Source organism: Mustela nigripes, chromosome 12 (genome assembly GCF_022355385.1).
Source record: "Mustela nigripes isolate SB6536 chromosome 12, MUSNIG.SB6536, whole genome shotgun sequence".
Classification (NCBI taxonomy): domain Eukaryota; kingdom Metazoa; phylum Chordata; class Mammalia; order Carnivora; family Mustelidae; genus Mustela; species Mustela nigripes.
The window spans coordinates 73,161,593-73,183,248 of record NC_081568.1 but is presented as its reverse complement, the minus strand read 5'-3'; the positions used below and the strand labels follow the sequence as shown (position 1 = coordinate 73,183,248).

Below are 21,656 nucleotides of genomic sequence, written 5' to 3'. Positions count from 1 at the left end.
CTATTTCCTGGTCTAAAATGCACAGATTACTGAAAATAGTCCTTGAATAAATGGAGAAGTTTCCTCTCAGTGGATTAGTGTGCTTCAATAGTGTCTCACCCGATCCCAGGGGTAAGGGTTGTTTCCTCTGTTTTCTGGATGGGACACTGAGATAGAGGAGTTATGAGAGCTGACTGTGGTCCCAATGAAATGGTGGCAAAGCAGGTCCAAGATCTCCATGTCCTGGCTGTTCCATGAAAAGACCTAGTGTCACCTGCAGACCGCCTCTCTCACCAGGTCATGGCCCATAATGAAGGTCAGGTACTCATGGAGCCCAGGTATATAGCTGGAATTTCACCAAGCAGTGATGGCACCCACAGTGGGTTTAAGGCACTCCATGTCTTCAAGGAGTATACACAGTAGAGAGGAAGAGAAATGTACCCAAATAACTATATGACAGATCAGAGGCCACTGAATGTCCTAGGAGAGGGTCAAACTGCAGGACAGTGAGGGAGCACGAAAGCCTACATTCCATCACACTGGGACAGGAGAGATCAAGTGGAAGGAAGCTCAGAAGTCATGGAGGCAGAACTTGAGGGTGGATCAGATATTTTTAAAAACATAATAACCAGGGTATTTAAAAATATAACAAGATTTATTTATGTCAAAACAAGTCATTCATAATCCCACTTCCCACTGCAGTGGAATACCCATTCCAGATTGGTCCATGCTCACCACCGGGATTCAGACACATATGGGCATGCCCTAGAGAGCTACAGGGCAGGCCACCAAGAGCCTTTTGGCAGAACATCAGGCATGACCCGCTCAATCACTAACAAAGCCAAGGTGGTCGGAATGATGAGTCTGTCATTGTATCTGTCCCTTGGATTGAGTCCCAGCCCAGTCTTCCATAAACATCTAAGCAGCAAAGAGCAGGTTCATTAAAATTGCATATCTATAGCTTTGCAGAGAATATGAACAGACCATGTTACCATGAGTGTTCCCCCAGACACAGGGCCTCCAGCATCAGTATGCCTGGTGGAGAACTTCAGTGCTTGGCAGTTGCTTTGTGTGTGGGCATCTCCTAGCCCCTACAGTTGTCTGAGGCTGGGGTAGATTCCATGGCAGAGGCAACTTTTCTGTCATGAGATTCGTTTGGAGAACCAGGGGAGACTGAGTATTCCCTGGAATTTCTGGGACCCAAATCCTACAATAACAAGTGGAAGTGAGAGACCCAAATGCTGGTTTGTTCCATAAAAAACAGCCACTTTTTTAACCCTCCAAAAGAGTAGCCCAAGGAAACATAGCTTACATAACTAAGTTCATCTTTGCATATTCTATTCCAGTCCGTATTCACTTGCATATATAACTAATCACAGTGCATACTTTTCTATAATTCAGTTTTTCAAATTTATCACCAAATTACAAATTGTAGGTGGGGAGATATGGGGGGGCCATCTATGCAGATGAAACAATATAGCTCTCAATAAGTGGTTCTCAACAGGGGGCAATTTTGTCTTCCACAGAAACATCAGGCATTAGGCGGTGTCTGAAGACATTTTTCATTGTCACGACTGGAAGGGTGATGCTATGGGAAGAGGCCGGGGATGCTGCTGAATATTCTCCTATACACGGGAGAGCTCCCCACCACAAAGAATTATCTATCTCAAAGTGTCAGGAATGCTGAGGTTGAAAAACCCTCCTCTCTAGGTGCAGAGACGAGAAAGGATCTGAGTAACTGTAAGTAGCCCAATTTGAAAGCTGGCTGGGTGGGGATACACTGAAGCTACCCCAGGAGGTGTTCTTGGGAGGAACAGAATGTACAGAGAAGGACCTGGAGGATACCCAGACAAGGACCATTCAAGGGCAAAAGAGAAGAATGGCCATAGGGGCAGGGAAAGATCTAGTAAAATCTGTGCCACAGAGGCCAATGGTGCCATGAGGACTAAGGACAGCATGAGGCAGGTCCAAATCTACAAGATGGCACCGAAGAGCTGAGCTGGGGGAATGTCACCTGTGCCCTCCACAGGGAGAGCTGGTATTTGAATTTGGGTCTGCTGGCCCCCAGCCCAGGGCTCTTCCCACTGGCCACATCACACTGTCTCAGGACCCTGTGGGTCCTTGAACACCTCTTGCTGGACACAGGCGGGCTGGCTAGAGCTGGACTATCACAGACACAGAATGATGATTAACAGTTACCAGAACAGAGAGAGTCTGGTGTCATACAGAAGCTTTCTTCTTTCTTCCAACATGAGCTGAAAGCCCTCTGGGGGCCATAGCAACTGCTTTTGCACAGAGTCTTTATGTTAAACAAATAAATACTGCTTACCTCCTCCGGCGAAGCCCTTGGTGGTAACTCCACAGTGGAGAGCTCAGTGGGGAGCTGAGCTGGTGGCCGGGGGCTGCTGGAAACCGGATTTCGTGAGCTGCAGACGGGAAACAAACATCAGAAGGGATGGGTGCCTTCCTAGTGAATCCAGACATGCAACCATAAATAAGCACAAGATGATGTCTTTCCCCTTGAAGAATGACAGCCATGGAAAGGCTTGACGCTACCCTGCCATCGCTGGGATGTGTTGAGTGGACACATATACGCTGTAAGTGGAAGGTGCATGGTGGCGGGTATGATCTTTTGCTAGGTACCACCTATCAAACGCACAGAGGCACTTTCCGTTTGCTCAGGCACCCATCCTAGAGAATGTTCAATGAAACTTAGAAAGTTAAAAATTTAGAGACAAACAAAATGTTCATCACTAGGGCATGATCTGACTGCCCTATGGTATAGCTATGCTGTTGGACGTAGCTGTTAGGGAGAATGAGGCAGGTCTCCATGTGTGTTGATATGCAAACAAGGATCAGGATATATTTTGAAATGACAAGAGCAAGGTGAAATTGTGAGACAAGCAGAGATGAGACATTCCTGTTTCTAGATGAATATGTCTGTGAATATGCCATAGAATATGTACTGGGAAGACACACGCAATGGGCTGACAGTGCTCTCTCCCTGAGAGGTCCGTGGGATGACAGAGGGCAGGAGAGTAGCAGTTTTAACCCGTGCTTGCATGTTGCCACGTCGTTACAACTCACTGGTGAGATTTAATGCCTACCTGATGGGATTCCAACTTGTCTCAGAGAGAAGAGGTCCCAGCCTTGTTCACCTTGCCCAAGGTTGCCAGCTCTGGTCTGGTAGCCATGGCCACCTGGGGCACAAAGACTTCAGGAGGACACCCTACAGGGCTGCTCCCAGGGCACAACATTATTGCTGCTGATGTATGAAGGGCAAGTCAAACTTGGGCAATTTAGGGCTGCTTGCAGACACCTGGGCACTGGTGGTCTTCTCTCATCCCCCTTTCCCCATCTGCCTGCCCAGGTGAAGAAGGGAGCAGCCTGCAGAAGCTGTATTTCTGGAGGCAAAAGAAGCCAGGAAGAGCAAAGTGACTCCTGGGCCACGTCTCTTCCCATAGCAAAGAGCACAGGGATCAGGACTCAGGGTCAGGGGCACATCCACACTCTCTCACCCATTTCTGTTAGGGTCAGTCATCAGCCTCGTACTCCAGCTCCAGTCCAGTCCTGGGACTAGCAAAGCTAGGGGCATTTCGGGTTCTGAACCTTGAAGCTCGGGCCCCCCGTGCCAGCTTCTGCCCCTCGCAGCTTCATACTAAAGCTGGAAAAATCAACGATTCTTGAGTGCTTACTCTATATCAAGTACTCTTCTGAGTCCTGGCCATGGAGCGTGGTCTGAGAACCAGCAACAGTCAGCATCGCCAGGGAGCTTGTTAAAAAGGCAGACTCTCAGGCATGATAGGACCCAGGTGATTTGTGTGACATTAAAGCTTGAGAGCCACTATCCTTAGTACTTGGTTCTATTAAATTCCCTCTGAGTCCTATTATTATCATCCCCATTTTGCAGACAGAGTTTAAGCAGCTTGTCTTAGGTCATCAGTCTAATAAACCCTATGGGCAGGATTGGACCTGTAGAGCCTACACTGTTAGCCACCACAACACAATGCTGACCGTGTCAACAGCAGGGATTACAGCCTCCTGAACTTCCTGTCCAGCCAGATGGCAAAGGCCTTGGGGTGAAGAACAAAGTCAACTTCACCATGACTAGCTCGGTAAAAAAAACCATGTCTTTAAAAATTACAGAATCAGAGAGCAGAATCGTAGTTGCCAGGACTAGGAATGCAGCTAGGTGGGGTGGGAGCTGGGGGTCACTGTGGTGATGGGGCCATTCTATTTCAGCTGTATCATTGTCAGTATTCTGGTTGTGATATTTTATTATGGTCATGCAAATGTTATCACTGGGGGAAACTAAGGTAAGTGTGCAGAGGATCTCCCTATTATTTCTTGAGGCATGTGAGTCTCAAAAGGGTTTTAATTAAAGAGAAAAAAAAAGCCTTCTCCATGGCTAATAATTTCCAAGCTTAAGACCCTGCTGAAGAAGCCAAAGTTAAATTTTTCACATATGGACTAGAAGTGTGTTCTGATTAAAATATGCACAATTAAAGGCCTGGGGAGGGGGGAATGAGAGGAGGCGACCAAATCCAAGTGCAGCTATTTACCAAAACCATTTGTGCTTTAACATTTAATTCTCCTTTGTTCCAGTATCTCGGCTTATAGCATGAACGTGTGTGCGCGCACGTGCACACACACACACACACACACACACACACACACACACACGTATGCATGCCTCCCACAACCACAACCTATTAGTCATTTAGATGGGAATAATCTCATAAAGCAGTATTGATGCTAAAGAATAAAACAGGAGGGCTCCAAAGTGGGGAAACCATGACTGGCTTGCAGCAGAACAAGAAGAGTATCCTATGGGCTACAGTCGACTTTTTTTTTTTTTTTCTTTAAGATTTTACTTATTTATCTGTCAGAGAGAGCAGAAGTACAGAGAGCTGCAGGCAAAACAGGCAGAGCAGGGAGAGGGAGAAGCGGGCTCTCCACTGAGCAAGGAGCCTGATGTGGCACTCGTTCCAAAAATTCTGGGATCATGACCTGAGCTAAAGGCAGATGCTTAACCGACTGAGCCACCCAGGTGTCCCTACCATCAACTTTTAAGAGCAAAGAACCAAACTAGAGTCCTGCTCTTCACAGAATGTTCTTAGCAGGGGGTTATCTGGTTGTTAGACAAGCACAGATAGAGTTATGTCAATTAACAGTCTGCAAAAACACCCAGCCCAATGGTGAACCCCAAAACTCGTGTGTGTGTGTGTGTGTGTGTGTGTGTGTGTGTTAGAGAGAGAGAGAGATGTGTTGTGTACCACATACTTCTGATGGAAACCAATTGTTGGTTCAGGTCATGTGAATCAGGCATTTTTGTAAAAGGCTGGAAAGTTCTAAGGTGAACAGATGACCTCCCTGGTGGGTGGTTCATCAGCTGGCTGCCGGCCACTTGTGGCAGAAGCCGGCTAGTAGGCATCATTGACACTCCTTTCTAGAGTCCAGACCAGACTCAGGAAGCAGCTCTTCCTTCACAGCACAGCAAGGCCTCCCAGGCTTCAGGGAACTCTGTAAAATGAAGATTAAGCCCCCTTGGGGACTGCCACCTCCGGTCACTTTGCACAGTAGTCTCTGATGGATGTTCTCCGTGCTGACCACTGCCAGAAGCCAGCCCCAGATTGTCGCAGACACCACATCACAGAAACCTGCATGGGTGGTCCCAGTAAGCCACCACATGACTCTCGCATTGGGTGGCAACTGAAAAGACAGGCCTTTGTGTGGGAGGTCATTGTCCAGTGATCCAAGGAGAGGACCGAGTCTGCCATGCCTGGGGACTGCAGTCTTTGTGGAATCGCAGTCCGGAAGCCAGTATCAGCCTCCTTCTTTCCACCCCTTCTCTTTCTATGTGTATGTGTGTATGTCTTCCTTTTCCTCAAACCTCATCTCATTGGAGAATGCTATTCAGCTGAAGATTATATTAATTCCATCACCTTCAGTGGAAATATCCAGAAGACTGTTTGATATGCTCCTGAGGAGATCTACCACACCCAAAATCCAGGTTTAATAGGGGACTTGAACTTCACCCCAGTAGACTGACACCAGTAGTCTAGGAAAACGTGCCATCAGCACAAGGCGCTCTGCAGCCTCTATCCTGACCCACTTGTCTTCACCCAGAACACTCCACCTCCCATTTTGTTTCTAGTTTTTCCAGCCTAGGACCTCCTGTCTTGTCTTCCTGCTTATTCTCTTGTTGTAATCCACTTCAGTGTAAACACAGGGGGTAGGGCTTTCAATTTGGTCACTTCATCACTCTTCCTAGCACATGGACCTTGGGACATAGTATCTACTCAATAAACAGTTCTTGGGGGACTACCGGTCTCAGACTGATCTCAGAGCTGAGGGTCAGTCCTACTTCTCTTGCTTCTGGCTTCGCTCTTTGACCAGAAATTTTATGGTCCACTGGCCAGTCTGGAGGAATTCTTCTCTTTCTCCAGAGCACTAGAATCTCATCTCTTCTCAGCTTGTGGCCTCCCCGTTTTCACCCTAGTTCATGGAGTAGAAAAAGACACACAGTCCAGGGCTAAGACCACACAGGTCAAAGGTAATCTGAAAGCCATCCGTCTCCAAGGCCTGGGTGAGAGCCAAGTGACTAAAGACCACAGGGGGCAACCAGGCATGGAGCCCTGATGCCAAAAGTAATGCAAAAGAGGTTTGGGATGAGAAATTTAAGGCTGAAACTTTCTGGAAGGAGCACCAAGAAGAGAAAGACAGAAACTCAGAGCTACACACTTAGCACCCACAGAGTCCATGGCTGGAGGAAATCACAGCACAACACTGTTCTCTGTACACTCAAATGACAAGGAAGCTCCTTAGTGGTTTTCTCTATCCTGTAGCTCATGCTTGATCATGGCTGCCATGTGCCAGAAAGCTGGGAAAGAGTTTGCATTTCACAAACATGGACTTTCATAAGCCTGACATTTCCCACAGGGGGCCCTGCTTCATCAGCATTCGGAGAAACATCTCTGATCAAACCTAGGTCTCAGCTTGGTTTCCGTGGTGTAAGAGCTAATGGAAAAGAACATCCATGTGTTTGGATGTTGGCTCCAAACTTGAACCAGCCATGGTCACACACTCATGCGATGCTTAGAAATAGTGATAGAAACAAATAATAGAATTGGTCAACAGAAGCAAAGGGGCTGGTCTCAGCATCAACTTTGCAACACTCACCCTCTGAAAAGGGCATCCACCACCAAAATGAGTGCAAATGCCCAGTGAGGAGGGGCTGTGCCAGATGCTCCCAGAGGGTGGGGTGTGGACATGTGTTTGAGGGACAGGAAAGATGCCACCCCTGAGACAGAGGATACATACTGTCCTAGGGCCGCTGTAACAAAGTGTCCCAGACTGGGTGGCTTAAAACAGAGATGTACTGTCCCACTGTTCTGGAGATCAGAAGTCGGAAATCAAGGTGTCAGCAGGACCGCGCACTGCCTCTGAAGTCTGGAGGGAGACCATGCTTTGCCTGTTCCACAATTCTAGGGGTTAGCTGGGAATGGTAAATGCTTGGCTGGTAGCCACCTAATTCCAAGCTCTGTCATTGTCTTCATTGTCACATGACTTTCTCCCTGTGTGTCTCCATGTCTCTCACTTTCTTCTTGTAAAGATGTCAGGATGAGGAGCCCATCCTACTGCAGAATAACCTCATCTTAACCTAATCACACCTGCAAGGACCCTATTTCCAAATGAGGTCACTTTCTGAGGTAGTGGATTCCAGCATATCTATTTTGGAGGAGATATAATACAACCTATACAGAGGGGTTGAATAAGACGGTGGGCCCGGGGTTCCATGACTGGCAAGATCCAGTGTCCTGGGAGCATGGCAGGAAGACAAGCAGACTTCCAGGAGAAGCAGAGACATGGGGAGGCAGGATGTAGGACCCAGTGCTCTCAGCCTCAGCAAAAATCTGATGCCCAAACTGGGCACATAAGTAGCAATGCTGTCCGCTACAGACCTCAAGTGCTTGGACAATATGGTCAGTATAGGCTATGGACCACCACACACTTCCCGAGGATACTGGCCAACGTGGCCTGAGAGCAAAGCCCAGGGTGGGAGCCCCATGGTGACCAAAATCAAACCCTGTAACACCAGGCTCTGGCCTTGAATTCAAGATTATTTTGATTCAGAAAAAAAAAAAAAAAGAAGAAAGAAAAGCCAACAAAAAACAAAAAAACAAAAAAACTAATGTAAACATGGCTCTTAAATCCAGCTAATATGGTGGTTGGAAGTTTATAGTAAGCTTTCAAATTTATAGACTATAAACATAATCACACTCTATTTCCATGCACTACACAAAAACCAGCCCTCAAGATACAGAAGACATGAGTCAACATGGCCAACAGGGTCAAAAATGGGCAGAAAGATGCCAAACGTAGGTAGGTGTCAGCAGGGAGTAACGATGAACCCGCAAAAACCAGTGCTGGTGCAGATCCCCTCCCCCTTCTAAGTCCTTGCAGAAAAGAATATTAATAAAATGAAACTCTAAATCGAATCCCGGAGCAATAATAGAATGCTCGTGCCAAACTTCACAGCCGTGGGAAGGATGGATGTAGCTGAGCAAATCTGTGGACAGCATTTCTCAGCTGAAATTCTTGAAAGCTCATAGTGCTCAGGCCAAAATGCTCTGGAAACCAAGTCCCGTGGAAAATGCAAACTTTATGAATTGCACATGTGGCCACAAAGTCAGCTCTGCAGTCGGAGTGAAAAGATTTGCCGAGAAATCTTGTCCCCATGCTGAAGACCACCAGGGCTGATGCAGAGCATACCGTGGGCCCCAGAGAGGATAGGAGACTCATTCAGCCTTTGGGATTTTCTTGGAAAACTCCAGAAAAAACAAGTGGAGGCCTGTGCCAGAATCAGACATGACAGACCAAGGGGCCATTTCCCTTTGCCCAAGGGTCGTCACTGAAGAAGCAGCACCCGCGGAGCAAAGTGAATCCTTCTCCAGGTACTTGCCCTTTTTGTCTCTCCCTTTTCCCATCTGTGAGTTGAGGACCATATAGAATTTATCTCGTGGGGTGGCTGTAAGGGTGCTACGGATTCATATATGTGAAGCTTGAAGAAAGCGCCGGCCAACACAAGTCCTCACCTGCAGCGAGCACTCCGGCAAAGCTGAAGTTTCAAATCTCTCCCCGAAGCTGCTTCTCTTCCAGCACGCCTCCTAAATTTTCATTTTTACTTTATAGATCTCAGATTGCCTTCCCACTTTGTCTCCCAACAACCTCTTCTCAATCTGGAGAGCTTCCCGCTCCCTGTCATAGGATCTAAGGACAGGAAAGGCCCTCCTCAGTCCCTCAGCTTCCGCCCCTGCCCCAAGGCAGAGCTCTGTTCACACCGACTCCGACAGATGGTTGTCGTTTCCAGACAGGAAATATTTATCGAGCATCCATTCTGGGCCAAGCCTTGTGCTCAGAGTTACTAGGAATACGCACAGGAGTGGGGCCGGCTGGGCTCCCACCGTCTGTGTGGGGGAACTGGAAACTCAGACAGGACTAGATGCTACAGTCTTGAGGCAGAATTTCTTCTTCTCTGGGAAACCTCCGTTTTTGCTCTTGTTGCCTTCAACTGAATGGATGAGGCCCACCCACATTATTAAAGGTCAGCTCCTTCACTTCCAGTCCAGTGATCATAGATGCTAATCACATCTAGATTCATGTCTAATTAACTGGCTACTGTAGAATACCAAGTTGACATAAAATTAACCTTCACATTCAAGGTTCATTTATCTTTGCTCTCCCCACTTCATGTCTAGCTTTCTTCCCACCCTCTTGTTCTGTGACCTAGAACAACTTCAGGCCCACCATGAGACACAGAGAAGATAGCTTTCCATTGGCTTTTTCATCAGCTCTCCCACTTGCATTCACTCTTCATCCCTAAAATAAATCCTTCATTCCATTTCACTCATAATGGTGGGACTTTAAACCTGTCTTCCTTCAAATTTATTTAACGTATGTGCCTACAAGGCATCTGCATGGGGAGGTGGCATACCTCCTGGGATATGCCAGGAGGTATGCTCCTGAGGACAACTATCCCCAGAATTACCCAGGAGGATGTCACAAAGAGTGCTCACATAGAGATGCCTTGCTGGCAATATTTTCATGACTCCAGATGCTTCCAGAAAAGATGCCAGAAGAAGATGCTGGCCACTGAACACTTTTGGCTGTGACACACTTACAGGAACTAGCAGTTCCAGAAGCCAACCTCTGCAGGGATGGAGTGCTGGAGAACGTGTGCCCTTCAGCCTGGCAAGTGAGACACAATGGAACCAGGAAGAAGAAGCCTCTTCCTCTTCTCTCCCTTGTGCCCTCAGGGTTCCCAGTGATCACATGGAAAATTTTCCAGCTGGCAAAGAAGAACTCTTTGCAAAGCCCATACCCACCTCCCTTTGCTTACAGAGTCAGCAAAGGGAGGTGGATTTGGAGCTAAGAAGCAATATGCCAAAAAAACTAGCATAGTTTATTCAGTTTCCACATGGGCACTTGGACAGATGTTTGAACTTTCAGGTAACAGTGAAACAATGCTATCTTCTTTCCACCTGCCATGATAAGGCTATCCTCCTTCCAAGGGAAGATTTTCTCACACTGTCATCAAAGCTACCTATGGCTTCCTTCCTCCGTTCTGTACTCCTCCCATGCTCTCAGTCAGATCTCAGATGGCTGGACTCTACCTGAAGGCATGACTGACATCTTAATTCCTGAAGAGTCCTTAGTCACACTTCCTGTATTTTAGTTGCTGTAGTTTTCTATTAACCTGTGCTGCTAGGTGTGGAACTACTAGGAGGTGCCCCCAGAAAATCCCATGGGTTCCAGAAATAGTATTCCTTTCCCCCACTGTGTAGCTACAACCTATCATCTCTTGGTGCTCAGGGTCAATCACTCCAGCAAGTAGGCCAACTGCTTTTTCTTGATTCAGTGGTGTAAGGAACCCAAAGCAGCAAGGTCTCATCTTCCCACTTCATGGAATCACAACTCATGTGAAGCACTCTCTGCCTGGGGGACTAAAATCTACAAAGCAGCAGAGCTCAAAGACACCTGAACAGGAAGCAAAAATTCTGTGTATGGATCACTGGGCATACTAGCAAGAGCAGCAGCTCCCATTTATGCCCCTTGATTCCTTGCCCCAACCATTCTAACTGTTGGGGAGACCGTACTATATTAGGATTTTGATTCAAAGCATATACTACATCCTGTAAGACAGAACCCCACCCATTCAGGAAGTTGTTTCACAAAAGGTACTGCAATTATGTTTTCAGTAACTCACTGAACCTTCCAATTAGCCCAACCATGTCCAGTGGATGGGGTAAAACCACATAATTCCATGGAAGGGGCATTAGTCCACTGCTACACTTCCTTTGCTAAGAAATGGACTGCTGATCAGGAGCAACGCTATGGAGAATGCCATGGGGGTAGACAAATCATTCTGTGGATGGTGGTGCTACAGACAAGCTATGTGAAGATCTATAGCTAGAACACATGTTTATTCCAACGATGACAAATACCTGCTTCCTTCATGACAGAAGAAATCCAATGTAATCAATCTGCCACTAAGTTGCTGGCTACTTAACCCAGGGAACGGTATCAAGGGCCCAGGGTCAGTCTCTGCTCTAGGCAGAATAAGCAGTATAAGCACCCATGCCACTCAGCTCCTGCATAGCCTCCATGACTGCACATGGTTCCTTTGTTAATGGGCCCACTGAGCGAGCCCTGGAGAGGCTGGGGAAGGAGGTTGACTGATGTCCACAGAATATGTAATTTTGTCCACGTGGTGACTAACCTTCCCTGTAGTGGATACCCTTTGGGTATCCACATGGGACACACATATCTTCACAGTTTGTGCCCATTCTGAGAGAATGGTATTGTTCATCCAATACCTCCTTCCCCCAGACTCTATTGCCACTAATCTTCCAATCATGTTCCTTCCAACTCCTGGATCATCCAGCCAAACCATAAGGGCATTGCAGGAGCTCAAGACACCACGACTACAGCAGACATGCACTAGAGAAAGGTAGCCCCTTCAGGAGCCTAATACAGCAGAAACCACACGCTCTCAGGACCTGAGTACTGGACAAAGCATGATCTGTAGGAGTCTGGTAAATGAAAACCAGAGAGTAGAAACCCCTTCTATCTCCAGTGTGTCTCAATGTCCTCTACTGACAAGGCTTAGAATCATTCCAGCTGGCAAAGAAGAAATATTTAGAAAAAGCCCATTTCCACTATCATGGAGCAGGCAGAGATGAGTTTGGAGCTGAAAGGCAATAAATTGGCAACTGGCATGGGGTGGGGGGTGCTATACTAAGAGATGGTCAGAGAGAAGGGCAGGAAGCAAACTAACACACTGCAATGCACTATTCTATGTATAATCTGAGCAGATGTAACTTCATCAGGAGGCAGGGCCAGAGTAATCAGGAAAGACTGCCTGTAGGAGGAAGAAAGTGAGCTTCTGCCACCCCAGTAAGATGATCCGCTCAACCCAAGGGTAGGGGCTGCCTGAGTGTTCTCAGTTCTCTTCAAGTCTAAGCAAACCACCCTTACTAAAAGCAACTTCTGTGAGCCTGACATTGACCTGAGCATCTTCCCTCATTTCCCCAGAAGCTGGCCAGGGCCAGGCTAACAGGAGGTACTTAATAACAGTCAATGACTTTGAGAGACTTTCCTGTTCCACTCCATCAGCATGTGACCACACTTTAACCTGAGGGTCATAGTTTGCCCTAAAATCTTCCTTCCCATGGACCAGCCTGCCTATGACCCCAGCTGGTTCCTGAGAAGTCACTTTGCTTCTGGAGGCTCCTTCATCCCTGTGTAAAGGAAGTGTCACCCTCTATTGTTCTAACCGCAGCTCTGACCTCCTGGGGGCCAGCAAAGTCCCTCCATCCTCATGACAGAGAGAGCTTGGAGTGTCATGATGGAAAGAGGAGTGGAGGGAAGGAGCAGTCCTTGGTGTACCTTGGAGATGGACACAATTTTGGTCTCTCCAACCTTTGCCTTTTAAGAGTCAGGCTTTTAGAAAGACAAAGAAAGAAGCAAAGAGGTCCCCTGGGGTCTCCAGGACTTTGTATTAAGGAAGGATGGTCACTGTACTCTCAATCTTGCAATGTCTCCAAGTTGTGGCCTTGATTTTATAAACGTCTCCGTTTGGGCTCCCTAAGTGAAAAATGTCTTGGACAATGAACAATCCCAGAGAGATACAGAGGCTTCTTCAAGGTTCTTGAGACCCTGGATGAACTGTTCATAAATGTTCTCTTTCCCCCTCCTTTATTGCTCAGTTTGGTTCACACTTCACCTCCCTCAAAAAGGCAGATCCAACAAGTACTGAGTCCCTACCTGGATGGCCATTATCCTCCGTAGCCTGGCTTTAAGAGGGATGTGAGGGCTCTGTCTCTAGAAGCTCACCATCCCACTCAGGAGAGCAGAGTCCCACCCTTGGATGAGGCAGGGTGGGTAGAAGAGCAGGTGCTGAAGGTCCATCCTTCCCAACATTTAATGAGCAAAAGAATCACCATGAGGCTTCTTGAAAGGCAGATCCTTATTCAGAAGTTTTAGGGAAGGCCCAGGCAATCTATACGTCCAACAACTTCAAGTGATGCCAAAGCTGCCATCCTATAGACCACACTTTGAGTTGCAAGGGTCTCCAGTGTGTGGGTTACAGAACCATGGTGATACAGAAACTCATGAATCCAGAGGCTACAGGCCCCAACAAGGTCTAGGACGTCAGGCAAAGTTTCACAGAGTTGCTGATACTGGAACTGGCTCTCCAAGACCAGGAGGTTTTGCAGGGAGAGAGGTGTCCAAGCAGGGGTGCAGCACCCTCACTTCCTCCTGCCACAACCACTATTCTCTCCTATCCTGCCTCTGATCCTCCCACGTGCTCTTCCTGCTCAGCATGCCCGGCTTCCCAGGGTTGGATCAAGTACATGCTGTGTGTCATGGTCACGTTCCTCTTCCCACTCTGGTTCCTTCTCTGACCCCTGAAGGCAGGAGGAGGACACTTTAGTAAGAACTCCTGCCTACTCTCTCCTCAAGCAATTATGGGGCAGCAGGAACAATGGGACTGCAGGAAATATAAATGGGCATATATTGGGGAAATGTGAGTAAGGGCCAGAAAAGGACAAAAGATGAGAATGTCCTCATTCTGGATGACTGGCAGGGGAGGTGGGTGGAGGTGGGCAAGTCTCTGTTAATTCACTCTGTTTGAATGAGGCTCTGGGGAGCGATTTTCAGCCTCTTAGTCAAGAGTCTGGCATTTAAGCTGCATACATATCCCACTTGGTTCAGTGGGCAAAGTTTGTCCACTCCTAAGATGCCGATGGCTACACAGGAACAGTCCTCTTTCCGTCCTGCCCCCACAGCCATCCTATTCCAAAGCCACCCTCTCCTCAGGACTACAGCCAAGCAAATCCTACACGTGCATCTTTGAGGCCCTCACCCCCTCTCATTCAAACCCCGCTCCGCCCAGCCTTTTCTGGCTTGAGAGCCTTAGCCTGTACAGGGGTATCTGCCGGTGATGCTCTGCCCTCCACCCACCGGCACACTGGCTCCTCCTAAGCCTTCAAGTCTCTGAGTAAAGTCACCTCCACAGAGAGGGCCCCCTGTCTGCCACTTGTGACCACTTCCTCATCTGTGGTTCACTTGGTGATGTTCTTTCTGTCCTGCCAGGATCTGGCTCCATCAAGTCGGGTGCCAGCACAGTCTCTGGTACCTCCGGGACATTTGAGAGACATCCATGATGGGAAAAATGAAGCCCTTGGACTCCCAGACCTCTCATGAGGGGTTCCCAGGCTAATTGATACCACATGGATCATTTACAGCATTTCTTTCTAATTCATGTTATTAGCCACAGAACCCCTTCTCTGTCCCAAAGCAATTTCATCCCAGAAACCCAAAGGCCCCCACCTAGTGGCTCCTGCAGATGCTATGGCTCTCAGACTCCCCCGAATGAGGGCCAGTCACAGGCCAGTGTTTGTCCCCTTACTGCCTCTGCTCCATTTTCCCATAAATGAGTTAGCTGGGGACCTTATTCCCAGTTGTTTGGCTCCAACCAGAATTCAAAGCTGGAAGTGTGCAAGAGGGAGTCTGAGGGTCCTCTCAGAGGAGAGCTGGGAGGCCAGGGCTGGAGGCTTCGAGCCCTTGTTTCTGGGAAAGACCTGAAAAACTGTTGCCACAAGCAGCAGAGAAGCAGACGTCTCAGGCTGATGGTGTGTGCCAGCCCTGGACAGCTATGAGTCAGTCCCCAGGCCACCAGTGCAACAGCCCTGGAAGACCAGTTCACCGCTGCTTGGCCCTTGCCTGCCTCCCCGTGCCTACTGTGGTCCTCATCCACAGGCACCAGCAGAGAGGATCTAAGGACTGTTTACATTCTTGCCATTTTTGCTTGTGTTTAGAACTGCTAAAAAAAATCATCTTAAACATTTATAAGCAATCATAAGCCCTCGTGGATTTCAAATAAACTTTCCTATAAACCAGTCAACATCAGAGTATCCATCCCCCTAAGAATCGTAAACCCGCAGAGCTGGTAGGCCCTTAAAGATCCCAGTGTCCTTGTTTTTCAAGTGGAGAAACCAAAGCCCATGAGGCACAGGGACCTGCCCAAGCTCCCAGGGCACTTAGTGGCGTATGTAGGGCTGGAGCGCAGGGCTCCTGCTTCCACAGCCCAATGTTCCCATTTCATGTGTGAAAAATCAGAGCCCATCAGCACACTGCCTCTGCAGGCATGTGGTTCTAGTTTTTAAGAGAACAAACTGATTTGAGGTTTCAAAATATTAAGCACTTAGAGTCTGGAGAAGGAATGTGTGTTAAGTGCACATTCTTGGTCGTCAGCCATCCCCCAGCGCCGGGCAGGCTGGCTGCCTGATGCGAGGGCTCTGAGACTCAGTGTGTCTAGCCGTCCGCGACACAGCTCCACGCCACAGGCCCCGAAACTGCTCACATTGTAGCACGGTGCCACAGCAAAGTGCCAGGCCTCAGTGGCGGCCCCAAAAATCCCCATCTGGAAAGAGGACGGCAAGGATATGTCCTCTCCAGGCAGGATGAATCCTAGGGTTCTTCATGTCAAACTCTCCCCCCAGGTTCTGCCCTAATAAGGGGGCTACAGACCCAGGAATGGAGATCCCTGCTGAGGTAAATGGAAGCCTCCTCAAAGCCCAACACCAGAAAGGAAGGGTCTAGCTTAAGGCCGGAAGACGCCATGCAGGCCCTAAGCCCTCTGGGTCATCACCTTCCTCTCTCCACCACCACAGGCCCTGACAGGAAATTGAGCAAAGCTCTTTCTAAACCTCTACTGTGGGACTTCCAGGCAGGGCTCTGAGAGCCAAGGCCTATGCTCCAAGGAATCGGCTTTTAATAAAAGCGGTGGCCCCAGGGGATCCCACCACAGGGCCTGTTCAGCAGAGGACACTGGACCCTATGCTGGCTTGGGATGATAGAAAAGGCCAAGGCTGGCTGGGAAAGCCAGAAGGTGCTGCTTCGGCTCAATGCAAAGACTTGGTGGCCTCTTCCCCCATCCCTGTGCCCAAAGCCCAGAAGATTCCCTTTGGAAATGCCCTAGGCTCCAATCTCCACACGACTGGGAGGCTGAGGTTTGATGGCACAATGAGGACTGCCACCTTGGGCCCTAACGGTCTCCCTAAAGCACAGAGGTTTTAGCCAAGATGTTTTCAGAGCAAAGTAATTGACTGTATACCCAGACTTCGGTTGTGCCTGGCCACATGCCTGACTGTTCTGTGTCTGAGATGAGAAGGGAGGATGCTGCTAATCTCAGGGGCCTACAGACCAATAGGAGAAGCCTAATTAAATTCAGTCTAAATGCAATGTAGTTCCTTGGATTGGATTAGGGGATAGACCAAGGACACTAGTATAAAACCCAGTAAAATCCAAATAAAATCTTGAGTTTAATTAATAGTTATATTTCGAAGTTGGTTTCTTACTCTTGATAAATGCACCACCAATATGTAAGATGTTAATGTGGAAAGCCGTTACAGAGGAGGGGTAACAGGGTATAAAAGGGTGAGGAGTATATGGGAAATCTCTACTGTTATTGCAACTTCCCTGTAAATCTAAAATGATAAATAAAACATTCATATAAAAAGTAACCACTGATCATGGAATCACTATGTGTCATTCACGGGGCTGAGTACTTCCTCTGTATTATCTCATTTAATCCTCCCCAAACTCTATGGAGACTGCAATTATGATCACCCTTTATAGCCAAGGAGACTGAGGCCAGAGCTGCAGACATTCTGAGTCTAGGTAGGCAGCAGGTCACCGCCCCTCAGAGGAGCAGAGATTGTGTAAGAAGCACCTGTACAATCCCATATATAGAAGGACTCTGGGATTAACACACTACATGGAAATCCACATCCAAGTAAAAGTGAGCGATTTGCCATAAGGCCTCTGAAACACTTGCCAGGACTTCTGAACTCCCTCCAAAGCCCACCTGAGAGTACTCTCCCACCCTGTGCAGTGTCAATGGTGAGAGCAGCCATCCCTCCCTGCACATCCAACTCCTTCCAGCGGGAAATTAAATTCCTTCCTACTCCCTCCTCAAGAGCCTTGGAACGTAGTGCTCAGAAGCTTACCAAGGGAAAATTCTTTCTTCCTTCTATTTATAAGATTTTTTTTTTTTAAAGACTCAAACACTTCCTAGGGCTCTTTTTCACACAAACAGAAATTGTGCAGCTATTTCCAAGTCTCTGGTTAAGCATGAGGCCCTCCTTCCATCCTGCAGTCTGACTGTGCCCACTACTGCCCCTGACAGCCCTCACCCTCCTCTTCCCTCCTCGGCCCTGCATTCCAATGCCAGGAAGTATGAAGTCATGAGATGAAGGAGAAGGAGAAGTTCAAGCTCTCTCCCCAACTAGCCTGTTAGCTGACAGAGCAGGGAGTGGGTCCTAGTCTCTGGGTCTTCTCTTTCTAATATCCATGTTCTACTAAGTGCTAGAAATAGGAATTCTTGGCAGCTTCCGGTCCGAGGAGCTGCTGAACAAGAGACAAACCCACAAAGGGCATTTACACATGGGGATCAATGGTCTCTGCTCTGCTCTCAATTTCAGTCATGAGCAAGAGAGACCAGGCCAGCCTGTCCTTCCCCAAAACACTACTCCAAGAAGAGTTATGATCACAGACAGACCTGGCAGAACTCAAGGAACTTGGGGGCAACCATGTCATGGCAACTCAGGGTGAACGTGAACTCAACTTCCATGTCAGGTTTTGCTCCTAGTGGCTGAATCAACCTCATCAGGAAAAGTTCCCCATTTCGTCCTTGAGGTTATAACCACTTTCTAGGAGTGACTCCAGTGAGCAAGGTCACAGCTGAGATGCTGATGGTCATTTGGGGGTATTTTAGGCCCAGTGAATAATTATGTGAACAAAATAACACAAAGTAGTTGCCAATAGCTATTAGCCCCGTGAAAAATAATAGTGGAAAATTCAGTTGATTGTCTATCAAAGGGCCTTTACAGAAAGGAGGAAGCCAGCTGTAGTTTAACATCTGTAAACTCAAAACACAACGCAAAAGAAGCGAACAACCAAAGGAAAAACTGTCCACAAGTCCTTACCCTCAGAATGATATCAAGACTCCTGTACATCACTTAATGGCCGAGAGCTGGGTTCATTCCAAACTGGTGTGCACCTAAGCAGTTCAGAGACATTGGCTGTTTCCAAATAGTGACAGAGCAGCAGACAGGAGACTTATTCCCACTGCCCCCCCAAAACAAGTTACTCCCTCTGCAGAGACTACACTCTGGTGAGTGAGAACCTTCCTCTTGGTATTCCAACCCTTTCCATCAACACTAATGGCAAGGGAAGGCCTGGGTGAATGCTACCTCCTTGCAGGTGAAATCAGCACTAGGTGATAGCCTCATCAACGACTTACCCCTGCAAAGGTGGCCTCATGGGAGTGATGATGAGCAGGAAAACAGTCTTCATTTCATCCTCTAATCTCCTGGGAAATGTCCTATGTGGTGTGCAAAGGGCATGGCTATCAAATGACACAGACCTGGGTCTGATTCAGAGTTCCATCACCTATTATTAGCTGGGTGGCCTTGAGGAAGTGACTTAACCTCTCTGAGCTTTAGTTTCTTCATCTGCATTGCAGGGCAGGGTAAATACTAGAGATAATAAATAAAAACCCTCCAGTATGGTGGCAGCTATGCAGATATGCAGAACAAATTGCTGGCTTTTTCATGAATATTAGCAGGTGACACCACCCCTAGGACACTAATCACCAGTATGCCACGCATATGCCAGATATCAGCATCAACCCCAAATGTGCACTCGGATTAGAGACGGCACTGCCCCAATCACCATAGCTCCCACTAACTGCTTTGCAAAGTTGACTTAGAATCTTAGCTGCCTGTGTCATCTTCTACCACCTTCTACCACAAATGCCAGGTTCCTACCACATCAGACTTCTCCTATAATATCTTTATTAAGACTGGTCCTCTGCTTGGGAATTTTTTACCATCTGCCCTTGTTGAAATCCCATAGGTCTTCCAAAATCTGTGTCATGAGTGGTCTTCCCTGAAGAGCCTTCCTCAATCTCTGTTAGAACAACCACCTTGACCTTCCACAGCACAGTCTTATGTACTGTCGTCAGTTGCTTATCCTAAGGCCTAGATGAGAATGTACTGTGCTCTGCTGTCAGTCCTCTGGCTCTAGCAAGGTATGGGCTCTTCCATTTATTATGGGTGGCCCATGTCAAGCAATACTTGATGCACAAAGCCTCAGTTTTCTCATCTGTAAAATGAGAGGATACTCATGGTACCAAACACACAGAACTGTTAGGAACATTAAACATATTTATGCAAGTGAAGATGCATGATATGTATTAGTCCAGAAATGTTTGTTCCTACTCTGAGAACATGTGTGAATAAATTGGGTCACTGGCTCACCAGCCTGAAAGCCCACCAAGGCCAAGAACTAGATCACCTCCACAGGAAGAACATGGTTCTTGGCAGGGGCAGATGCTCCATAAATGATGGCTGAATAGGATTTCACTTGGGAGAGTTAGCCCTTGAAGACTGAGACCATGCCCATCCTGATCTCTCTGCATGGTGCTAAGTAAGGACAGAGGGCAAGTTAGCCCTTCATCAGTACTGCAGGAGAATGAGGCCCATGGAAGACAGGTTGTAATGGGGGGTGCCCTTCTCTACAGCAAAATGCCCTTCCCCCATCTTGGCCCCATCAGGGCCCGTGAAGGGTCTCTCTGGTCTCAGCTCTGCCTTCCTGAGGCAGGAAGAATTCATTCTTGCTTCAGTCCCACTCCTAGCTTGAAGGTTCTTCGATTTGGAGCAGGTGAGTGCCATTCTGAAAGGGTCACCATAGAAGGGGCTAGAAACTCAGCTTGGTCACCTCTTCCAGGGACTTTGTGTTTAGCCCCACATTAGGCAGGGCCACAAATGACCAAAGAACTGGGTTTCATTCTCATGGAGGCTGCAGCTGTTCTTGGCTTTTCCTGACCGCCCGTCAGGAAACAGGACAGAAACAAAATTGAGCAGCTGCGGCTGAAAAAAGAACCCGCTTCAGAATAATACATTGTGTCCAGCAAGTATGTGTTATGGGCCGGTGATGGGACAGCTAACACATGTGAGAGATGAGTCCACTCTGTGCACCCCCACGCTGCTCTCTGTATACTTCCTTGCCTGTGTGTCATAGGTTCAGGACTTGTGTGCCATTCCCTCCAGCTCCCATAGCCCCGGGTCCCTCCTGTGGAGGTCCCTCCTGTGGAGCTTGTATGTGAGGTAGACTCTTAATGCCATTGCAAAGATCATAAGTGAGGTGGATGCCATCTGAGGTCCCTATTCCTTTCTCTCTATTCTTGAGCAAATGCCCATCAGATGCCACATCAGCACCATCAGGACCTGACAACAGAGTTTTCATCCCAACCTCAGCCCTTCTTATGTCCAGATCCACTCGTTATGGACGTAGTCAGGTTTGGCCAAACCATGCTTGCACACGTGTTGTTTTGAAAGATTAGCACTGAATCCAAAACAATATTTCTCTTGGGTTCCTTTTCCAAGCCAAAAGAGAAAGACAAGTTTCCAAAAAAATAACACATTATTAACCAATGAATGAGAGCCAAGAAAACAATGTAGCCAGCATATTTATTCCAAACAGCTTGTTTAGAATGCAAATTGCAAATATATTTAATTCCATCAGGCATTCTGGAGAACCATGCTGAAAGCCTCTTACAGGCAGCAGAGCCAAGAAAGTCACCCTAAATGGTTTGGCCCTGCTTGCTGATCAGGGACTGCCTAACACTAGTTATTCTTGGGTTCTCCAATATCAGGAGAAGTTGCTCCATGCCATAGGGCTCACTCTGAGAGCCCTGCTACCTCTCAAACCTCCTGCTTAAGAGCAACATTCCTTCATCCCATGCCTTTGCCTTGAGAATGGCCATCTGGCCAGAAAGGTTTCCCTCTAAACAAAGGCACTTGCCCATGAGAAGAGAAAATAAAAGCCACTGTGACAGTATCTATTAATGGATGTCAAAACTAGCCCCTAAGTGTGTGAAAGTCCAAATCAATTTGATTTACGAAAACTAAGCAAACTTTCCAGTAGGTTTGGCACATCTAATGCAATGAAGAGAGGCTTTAATTATACTGCCTCTGCTCATTAAATAGATAAGATCTTAGCAGAGACAAGTTATGTTTTGTCTTTACAAAAAAATGTGAATC

General features: G+C 47.6%; 1 long non-coding RNA gene across 2 annotated transcripts in view; it reads right to left on the bottom strand.

Annotated features, from left to right (window-relative positions):
- Positions 1-709: 709 nt before the first annotated feature.
- Positions 710-21,656, bottom strand: part of LOC132028536 (uncharacterized) — an 83,213-nt gene continuing 62,266 nt past the window's right edge. For both annotated transcript variants that reach the window (XR_009407470.1, XR_009407471.1), the window contains exons 2-3: positions 2,309-2,405; positions 710-1,186 (exon numbers count right to left, since the gene is read on the bottom strand). This is a non-coding gene — a long non-coding RNA (uncharacterized LOC132028536). The remainder of the gene's footprint in view (positions 1,187-2,308; positions 2,406-21,656) is intronic.